The 10229-nt window shown below is 45.2% G+C and overlaps 1 non-coding gene across 1 annotated transcript; it reads right to left on the bottom strand.

Annotated features, from left to right (window-relative positions):
* Nucleotides 1-2862: 2862 nt before the first annotated feature.
* Nucleotides 2863-3045, bottom strand: LOC125432248. Its single transcript, XR_007244430.1, has one exon. It is a non-coding gene; the product is annotated as a U2 spliceosomal RNA (small nuclear RNA).
* Nucleotides 3046-10229: the final 7184 nt, after the last annotated feature.

Genomic DNA, 10229 nt, shown 5'->3' with positions numbered 1-10229 from the left:
GCTCCTAGTCCTCTGGGGAGGCAGTGGTTTGTTACTAGTTGGGAAGCCTTTGTCAAATGTTTTTAGCTTCCACATCTGGTGCCCAGTGCATGTTCTTTAGTGCATGCTCTTTCATTGTCTCCTCAGCCAGCTAAGCAGAGCAACTTATTTTTTGTTCCTATTAATTCCTTGAGACTCAAACACTCGTGCTAGATGGCTTCTCTAACTCTGCTCCCATCTCTCCAAGCACCACTCGCTTAGACAAGGTTTTTTAAATTGTATGTTCCAAGCCTAATGGAAATTCTGATTCTCTAGGTACATCTGAGTCAGGGAAGGTAAGCTATAACATCAAGAAGGCAGCAGAAATTGTCCATTTCTGCTCTATTATGCAGCCACGGAGGAAGCAATTCCCCTTTTCAAATCTACCTGCCCTGCATATCGGGAAGATCCCCCTTTCTTGAACTAGACCACTCAACCGGCTGTCATACTTTACAGTCAGGGCCTGCCAGACTTTGACTTTCAGGTTTGTAAGATATCAAGAGGTACTATCATGTTTATTAAGGTTTAACAAAATGTTATAAGCAGGGTGAGGATTATACAACAAACTAAGATCAAGCACAGACCTCCCTCCCTCCCTGAAAACTGGAACTCTTTGCCAGATTTCATTCCATGGGGCTAATTTCTGGCCCCACATCTGCATAGTTGCCCATCCAAAGACCTTGAGACTTGCCTAGTTTTTTTAATGTTGCTGCAGCCTAAATGCTTGCAAGCACCAGTATCTGTCAGTGGAATGCTTTCAGCATCATTGCTAGCTACCCATTAATCACTGGGATACTGCCAGTGCAGGTCTCCTGCATGCCTGCTGGGGATGAAAGATCTCTCACCTGTAATGGGTATTGCCTGCCAGCACTTCAGTGGCTGGTGAGAGAAACTGTAAAAAAAAGATCTGTCTGTGACCTCATGACATCAGTTCTGGAAAAAAAAAAGCACCTGGAAGTGACATCATGCCACTCTAACAATCAACAAAAATGTTGTGGTTTTATCACAGAGTTCTTAGCAACATCAAGAGAGACATAACATCACTTCCAAGTCCCCGTCCCCACCCCAAAACCCAACAACTAGTCATTCTGCCTCAGGCAGTTGCCTCCCGAAGTTATCCCTCCAGGTTCCCCGCCAGAGTGCCAATAAGCATATAGAGAGTATTCATGGGGTTCTGGAAAGATTCCCTACCTGCTTGCTGTACAATAATCTTCCACGTGCAAGTCTTTTATCCCAGCCTGTAAACAAAGTTATGAATGCTTGTTATGAACGTGGGTTGAGATCAGGGATGTGCACTGGAAGAAAAATGTTTAAATGCTGTGTCCTCATTTAAGAAACAGACAGTGAATCCGTTTTAAGCATTCTTGTAAATGTACTGGTATATTGTATACTCATTAGATTCCATTCCCATTTTCATTAAGATTAGATAGAACAGGGATTTTTTTGAGCCTGTGGGCACATTTGGAATTTTGACATGGCATGGTGGGCTCAGAAACAAAATGGCTACCACAGGAGGTGGAGCCAGCCACAAAATGATGGCCACAGCTTAACTTCAGTAACATAGTGCAGATCCTTGGGCTGCTGCCAAAGCAATAATTTTTTAATAAAAAAATCTGCACAGTCAATCAAATCTCCAATAGTCAATCACAAGTCTTCCTGGGCAAAAGCCCTACTTGGCCCCTTAGAACACTTGGTGGGGGTCAAAAACGGGGTCAACAGTCACCATGATGCCCACAAGTGACATGTTAGGGATCCCTGGGATAAGGTATTTGTTCATCATTTTCCATGTGAGGAAGATGGCAGATCTCCTGAACATATTTTTTTTCCACCAAATGGCATTAAAGTACTAAGGGACCTAGTCTACCCTTTCTTCTAAAGGCTCGCCAAGTTTCAAGTGAATTAGATAACAGGATCTGCCTTTGGAGTCTCTTGCATAAAGTCCCTCAGCCATCCTCTCTGTGTAGTGGGAAAAGGCACGAAAATGACCACTGGGTTTCTGGATTTCTTTTTTTCCTGCCAGGCAAAGAAACTGAATAATAGTCCTTTCAGAGTGACTGACTAGTGAAGTGCTCTCCCTGCCCTCCAGTCACGTGCAGAGAAATAAGAGCGCTTTTAATTGAGGCAAGCTCATGTCATGTTGCCCTTGTCTCATTGGGAATGGGGAGGTGGACCGGGTGGTTTCTCTTTTTCAGAGAAAAGTTTCATTCTTCTGCAGAGCAATGGAGAGGCAACCACATAACCAATGTGAATGACTCTTAACTGCATTTGGAGACATCTGGAAATTAAATGCTAAGGTGTCAACCCCCCCTTTCCCCTACTCTTATGTCTTGCTTTCCAGGGCTCTTCCTATCCTATGAGCCCACCAGACTCACCCTAGAAATATCACTGTTTTATAGAGTTGTGGTTAATTTAATTTGCTGTTAACATAATGTCAGTTGGAGCAGTATTAGTCAATTAAACTCTCTTTGAAATTTGGCATTTGAAGATATTAAAAGTCCCAAAATATTAAAACCTATCTAAGGTCATCTTTAAAAAAAGGGGGGTGCGGGAGGGAGACTACTTAACCAAACCAAGCAATGAAAAATGTGACATTTCCCAAAATTGCTCATCTGCAAAAGGTGGAAAACAAGTAACTCATTAACTGCAGGAAACCAAAAAAGCCAACTTTGATGGACAGGCTAGGTTCCACCTCTGCCTAAGAGCATCCAATGTGAGCTGACAGCATGTTGATGAAGGAGACAGATGAGGACAATTCAGTTGCGAGAGAGTCTGGCTGAGTGAAGCTGTGGAGAAGAGCAACTTAAAGCTTAAAAGAGTCAAAGGGTCCCAAATGCTGGAATGGGGAAACAGTTGAATTGAAAATAAATTTTGTAACCTCCACCTGATCCACCCCAATGTTATGTTCAAGACAGAAATAAAAATTAGTCCCTTGTTAATCCAGTTAATATAAAGCCCTCAGATAGAGGACATATCAGATATAAAACTGATAAGAACAGGTACTACACTTGATCTTAGCCGATAGGGAATACTTAAGGTATAAGTATCGACCATTGTTTACATCTTTTAATGTGGATATGACAGATGATCAAAGGATAAAGTATTTCCTGGATGGATCAAATCAGGATTTTTCTGAATTAGTTGCCAAGTTTCTGTTGGATGTAATTGGTACATCTGCAAAGGGAGATTTTTATATTAAATGATGGTTATTTGAGCTGTAACTATGTTATTCTGATTGTAAAATGTTTCTGGTTACAAAATGTTTTACTGTATGATGCCAATAAAGGCTTTGTGTGTGTGTGTAGTCCCTTGTTTGTTTAACCCTGTGGGCTGGATGTGTAGTCTCAGAGAAAGAATCACACACACACACACACACACACAAGCTGACATCTTGGTGTAGGCATTTGAAAACCGGCCTGCAGGGAGGCGGGGCCGGGGCTCAGGGGCAGGGCACTGTAGCTTTACAGAACATAGTTTTCAGACATCCACCCAAGGACATAGGTAAGGGACAGTTTCTTGGGTTCAACACCCCCATTACATGTTTGAAACTCCACCCTCCGTTTGTGGTTTTTTGTATTTTTACTGTTTTTCAGTTTTTGGCCTGTAGGGGTGCAGATTTTAGGCTAGCAGCACCAAAATTTCAGCGATTTTTGGGAGACTCTCCTGATGATACCACCAACGTTTTGGACTCCCAAAAGGGGTGCCCCCATCCCCCATTGTTTCCAATGGGAGCTAATAGGAGATGGGGGGCTACACTTTTGAGGGTCCATAACTTCGGACCCCCTAAACCAATCTTCACCAAATCTGGGTGGTATTATTAGGAGAGTCTCCTAAAGATACCCTGAAAGTTTGGTGCTGCTAGCTTAACAATTGCACCATTGATAGCAGGCACCCCCCAATTTCCCCCAGATTCTCCTTTTAAATCCACCCCCTTCAGCATGGATTTAAAGGGAGAATCTGAAGTTCCCAGTTTAAACATTGAAAGTGATACTGTTTCAGGGTGGGGGAAAATCCACCCCCAAACAGCATCACTTTCAATGTTGTTTTAACAGGGGACCCCAGATTCTTCCTTTAAAGTGGATTTAAAAGTGGATTTAAAAGGAGAATCTGGGCTTCCTAGTTTAAACACCATTGAAAGTGGTGCTGTTTGGGGGTAGATTCCAGCATCACAGTGGCAGCCCATGGGGGGGGGGACTCAGATTTTGCACTGGGCTCCATTTTCCCTAGCTACGCCTCTGCCTGTAGGGGTGGACAGAAGGGACTGCCGGCTGCCGGCTGGGAGCCCAGCCAGTAGGGGGGGGCAGGACAGGGGAGTCTGCCATCCCTGGCCTCAGAGAGCTGCTTTTATAAGTACTGAGGCTGGGGATGGGGCTTGGGGAGGGGTGGCCACACACCCTAAGGGTGTGGGGGGGCGTAGCCCCGCTCCCTGAACCCACCCCATAAAAAATCTATACCTACGTCACTGCACCCACCTTATGTCGCAGTAGCTTTACAGACATCCACCTCAAAACAAAACAAAAAAAGAGGAAGAACAACACATGCACGGGTTCACAAGGCAAAACACATTTTATTTACTTTTTACAGCATAATCGTGTGCAGATATTCTGCAAGCAGAGGAAACCTCCATGTGGAATCTTTAAGGACAATTTGCTGCAGCCCACAAAATGGTGAGTGTGCATGGTGGAAAAGAAAGTAAGGTTAAGACAAGAGCAGTGAAGGGTTTCCTGCCTGCTTGCATTCATTCAGCCGGCAGGAAACATCTTCCATGCAGGTTAAGAACATAAGAACAACCAGCTGGATCAGACCAGAGTCCATCTAGTCCAGCACTCTGCTACTCACAGTGGCCCACCAGGTGCCTTCGGGAGCTCACATGCAGGATGTGAAAGCAATGGCCTTCTGCTGCTGCTGCTCCCGAGCACCTGGTCTGTTAAGGCATTTGCAATCTCAGATCAAAGAGGATCAAGATTGGCAGCCATAAATCGACTTCTCTTCCATAAATCTGTCCAAGCCCCTTTTAAAGCTATCCAGGTTAGTGGCCATCACCATCTCCCGTGGCAGCATATTCCAAACACCAATCACACGTTGCGTGAAGAAGTGTTTCCTTTTATTAGTCCTAATTCTTCCCCCCAGCATTTTCAATGAATGCCCCCTGGTTCTAGTATTGTGAGAAAGAGAGAAAAGTTTATCTCTGTCAACATTTTCTACCCCATGCATAATTTTATAGACTTCAGTTTTATAGACTTCAAAGGTTGGGGGAATCAGATTGCTAGTTCAGCAATTTTTGAAAAATCCAGGTTAAGAGGAATCCACCATTGTAGAACGTGCCAGATTCTGCCAGTCAAAATAACTTTTCTGATTGTGAAACAATGCTGTGATCTGTTTTTAATCCCACAATATCTCTAGCCTTGCCAAAACATTCACATGAGCTAATGTAATAATTATGTAAAAAAATATATATTATGACTTGTTGCATACATAACCGAGACTTAGAGCAAAACAGAGGAGTTAAAGAAACACATGGTTAGACAATTTCTATCAATGTGCATATGGCCAGGGGCAGATTTCACTTTTGTGTAATAATGTTTACAGCAGAAGCCATATGTAGCTCCTCATTTCAAAACAATGGAAAACAAATTGGAGAAAAAATATATCATTGCATTGAAATTAGACCACTTAAAATCTGCTAAGGAGGAAGATCGCTTAGGAGGTTTACATATGTGCAGACTCCGGCAGAAGTTGCTGAATTAATGGTATCACGCTGACAACTTTATAATAAAGGTCTCGTTGGAGATAACAGAGAAGGAGGGAAAAGATAGATCTAAATATATGGCACCAGTGTTGAATGATAATCTAGTTCATTTAGATAAGCACCTTTGAAGCTCTGGTATACTGAGAAGGCATAAACGAAATAGTTATGAAGAGTCCTTCATTGCAGATAATTTCACAGGGAAAGGTCATGGCTCAGCGGTGGAGTCTCTGCTTCTCAGGCTCAATCCCTGCCAGCTCCAGGACAAAGGACAAGGTAGTCGTTGACTTTAAAGTAGTTGACATTAAAGATCTCTGCCTGAGACCCTGGAGGACCACTGCTGGTCCAAGTAGGCAATATACTGACCTTGTGGACCAAGGGCCTGATTCAGTAGAAAGCAGCTTCATGCGCTCATGGACTGTAAGAAGCAGGAGTTTACGGGCCTTTCCCCACTTACCTTAAGCCCCGCGCTACTCTCCTCAAGTAGCGCGGGGTCCCCCGGCACTCCCCACGACAGGGGCGGCGACAGCACAGCCGCCCCAATGCTGCCACTGTCGCGCCCCCTCAGTGCGCGGCATCCCTGGCGCTCTTGCAAACAGCGCCTTTTGATGACCACGCGCAGAGTGCAGGGTCGTGGGGACGCCCGCGTGCGCGGCATAGGGGGGATTGTGGTGAGTGGGGAAACGCCCTATAATGTAAGCTAGACTACTTGTCTTACAGGTTCTTTTAGCACAAATCTTCTAAAACGTTTGTAAAACATTTTCAGTTGTTTCCTTGAAACAATTCCTGGCTGTCATTAAGTGATCCCCCCCCCCGCTTTTTTGGTTCAGTTCTGTGTTGAGTTGATGCTTCAAAACTTCACATTCTCGTGCTGTGATTCTCTACTCCTCAGATACTTGATGCTTTGAGGGTTGGCCCCCAGAAATTAAAGAACAGACATAAAAATGCTGCAAATAAACAGGCGAGGGGGAATTGAGTGAGCTCAGAAAATGGCCCCACGGAGAAAGTTCAGGGAAGCAGAGAAGCGTGGGAAACATAGTCAATAAATCTCACAGCAACTGGAGATGTTTTCAAAATGTTTCAGCCAGAGAATCATTTTAAAAGAGGATTCATTTAAAATGTTTTGTGACTGGAAACAAAGCGTTTGGGGGTGGAAACAAAGCAGAAATTGAGGAAATGTTTTATTTCCGGCCTCAAAATGTTTTGAAATGAAATGTGTGGGAAAACCCATATTTTTGTCCACATCGAAATGAAATGAAATTAAAATGGAATGTCTAGTCTGCACAGCACAAATAAAACATCCTGTGGGCGTCTTTAAAAAGAACCATTGTGGTTTTTTCATCTGCCCAGCACAAATAAAACGTCTTGAGGATGTTTTTAAAAGAACCCCTCTTCACTTTGGCCCTTTCCCCACTTACCATTTGCGGCGTGCTACTCTCAGCGCGAGTCATTTCTGGAGCGGGGGTCGTGTTCCCCAGCTTTCCCCACTGCCCCACGCTCTGCACAGGGTCATCAAATGGTGCCGTTTTTTCAGCACCAGAAATGACGCGCACTGAGGGGATGCGAGAGCGGCAGAGTCGGGGCAGCTGCGTTGTCACCGCCCGGACTTGTGGGGAGCACCGCTGGACCCCACACTATTTGGGGAGGATAGCGCGCAGCAAATGGTAAGTGGGGAAAGGGCCTTTGTTTCTGCACAGTGGACATCTTTTGTTTTTCCTGCCTTCTACCCCCCTTCCCCTGTTGGAGCACTTACTTTGATTTTCACAGCAACTGCACCCACCATTTTCGGCAGCTAGAAGACCCTGCTGCTGCCATTTGCTGCATTTGTTTCCCATGGAGATTTCCCCTACTTGTGGCTCATATTTCTTTCTTTCTTGCTGGATTTGTAGCTACAATGCCAAAGATAAGAGTATCCATGCCACTCGGAGGATCTCTCCCATTAAGAAGCATTGGGTGGACATGGCCTCCATGGACTGTCTTGGGGCAGGGTTCTTACTGCACAGACCAGTCTGTGGAGGACAAGTCTATCCACTGCATCTTAATGGGAGGTAGACCAGTCCTTTGAACAGCTGTAATTCTCATATTGTGACCTCATAGCTATGAAGACTCCTTCATCTAAACTAACTAAAAGAGGGTGGTGGGGAAAGACATCTGCTTGGGATCGCCAGGGAAAGCAAACTTTATTCATGAATGTTCCACAAGGAATGTTCCACGAGCCCTCTGGGGGTGAGGTGGCCTATAAATCCAACAAACAAACAAACAAACAAACAAATAAATAGCAATCAGATGAGCTGCAAGCAGAGGACACTTCCATGGGAAACAAATGCAGCAATTGGTGGCAACACGAACTCTGTAGCTGCAAAAAATGGCGGCCTCAAGCTGCTGTGAGAATGAAAGTGCTCTAACGGGGGAAGCACGAGGAAGGCAGGAAAAATAAGACGTCTCCTGCCTGTTTGTTTGCACACAGACAAGCAGGAGATGTCTTTAAGGTGCCTCCTGGGGAAAAAGTCCACATTTTAGCTTTTTTTTAAAAAAAAATCCTTCAGCTTAAATAAGACCTCCTAAGGCTGTCTTGGAGAAAAAACTCTGTGAACTTCCTCCCCAAGATGTCTTCTTCTTTTTTTGCGTCCTTGGGACATCTTATTTGTGCTATGCAGTGTATTCCAGTACATCACAGTTGGCTTACCCCAAATCATAATGTTACTAAATGAAGGAACTGACAGTGTTCTTTATGTTCTTGGTCCTGAGTGGAGACCTGAGTCCAGTCCTTTCCATTGAACCCTCATCTTCTGACAAGGTTAGTTAAACCAGCATGTAAGCATTTGGGTTTACCCTTCATGCTCTGAAGGTTCGCTTGCTACAGACTTCTGGAATTTATTTAATAATAAGTCATATATGGATGTTGGTCTGGTGAGTTTGCTGGATTAAAGGGAATGGAGATCAGACCTGTCTTGTGTTCAAAGATGTTGTGTCGTCGACTTGAGGCCTGATATAACTGTGATCCCATTTAGAATTCAAATAACCGAGTTTTGAGAGGGAGGGGGGAGTTGGAAAACAGTTGGAAAACTGGGAGTTGGAAAACAGACAGCTACATATTAACTAGACTTAAATTCATACATTCATGTATTTTAGTTTGCTGTTGGTCTTTTTGCAACTGACTGTTTGTGGTAAGGGTGGCTGTAGAAGTATTTGAATGTCCCCCACCATTGGTGTCGTATCTCAGAGACAAGTAGATTTTGGAGATTGAGTTCCATCCCATCTGGGCACCATTGAAGTTTTTAAGGGAGGAATAAGTTCAATATGGAGGGGGTATTTTAAATCAACTCTGTTCACTCTTGGTAGTGTGTGGAAGTAAATTGGCTTTTGCCAACTTTAAGCAACCCAGTTTGTGTCTAGTTAAGTCATGGAACGCCCAGCAATGCTTAGTCTGAAGATTAGATGCTTAATTAAGGCTTCAAATATTCTAAAGGAAGTTTGAAGCGATTGCTCCATCTCTAAAGGGAATCCATGTCAAGATATGTGAAGGAAACATAGATCATCTCCTGGGCAAGATGGATGCTGACTCAGCAGCTTAGATCACCAGACAGCTGGCTAATAACAGACAATACCAGTTTCAGCAGGTAAACCTTGACATAGCTGGGCCAAACTGCGCCTGGGGTGGACTCTGCATTTTCCGCTCCCTCCCCCCCATGGACCCTGCTAGGCCCTTTCCGCACAGGCATCGCAGCAGCGCCATCCTGGCCACCTGGGAGTGGCGTGAAGCCGCCGCTGTTAACCTCGCTCAACAAGCAAAGTTTTTGCAAAGCGGCATCTTCCCATCTGCACAGTGTGAAGCACATCGCTGGGAAGACGCCGCTTTTCCCGTCGCCTCCACTGACCGTCATGTCCCGCATTGCTCTGGAGGGCTGCAGAGACCCGCCCACGCTGCCCTCCAACTCCTGGAGGTCAGAGGGCAGCGTGGGCAGGTCCCTGCAGCCCTCCAGAGCGATGCTGGACATGAAGGTGAGTGGAGGGAACTGACCGAGAGGCGGCTCCATGCAGAGCCATGAGGAGCCGCCTCTCCAGCTAGGGGGAAATTGGGGGCTGCTGTGAATGGTCCTTGAGCCTCCACCAGCATAAATTATGCCGGTGGAGGCTCGTTTCCATGCATGTGTGGAAACGGCCTTAGTTTTAGGTTGAAAAGCAGCCTGTTCAGTTCAGGCTGAAAAAAGCCCAGGTGGGAACTATACTACTCAGCAGCCCTTGGGGCTCGCAAGGTTTCCTGGATAGTGGAGCCAGTTCCCAAGCTGGAAGGGCTCCCATTTCCTAGCCTGTTGAAGTGGGAACGAAAGGCTGCTTCTTTCAACTCCTGAAACTAAAACCTTGAAACTAAGAACTAAAAAAAGATGCAAGTGAAGGGGCCACGAAGGAGGGGTCGTGGGGGCTTGGGGGAAGAAGGAGGGGTTGGGGCAATTTTCAGGGGCAGGCA

The sequence above is a fragment of the Sphaerodactylus townsendi genome, linkage group LG04, assembly GCF_021028975.2.
Source record: "Sphaerodactylus townsendi isolate TG3544 linkage group LG04, MPM_Stown_v2.3, whole genome shotgun sequence".
NCBI classification, from domain to species: domain Eukaryota; kingdom Metazoa; phylum Chordata; class Lepidosauria; order Squamata; family Sphaerodactylidae; genus Sphaerodactylus; species Sphaerodactylus townsendi.
The sequence above is the reverse complement of the archived record's forward strand: the minus strand, read 5'-3'. Positions and strand labels throughout refer to the sequence as shown.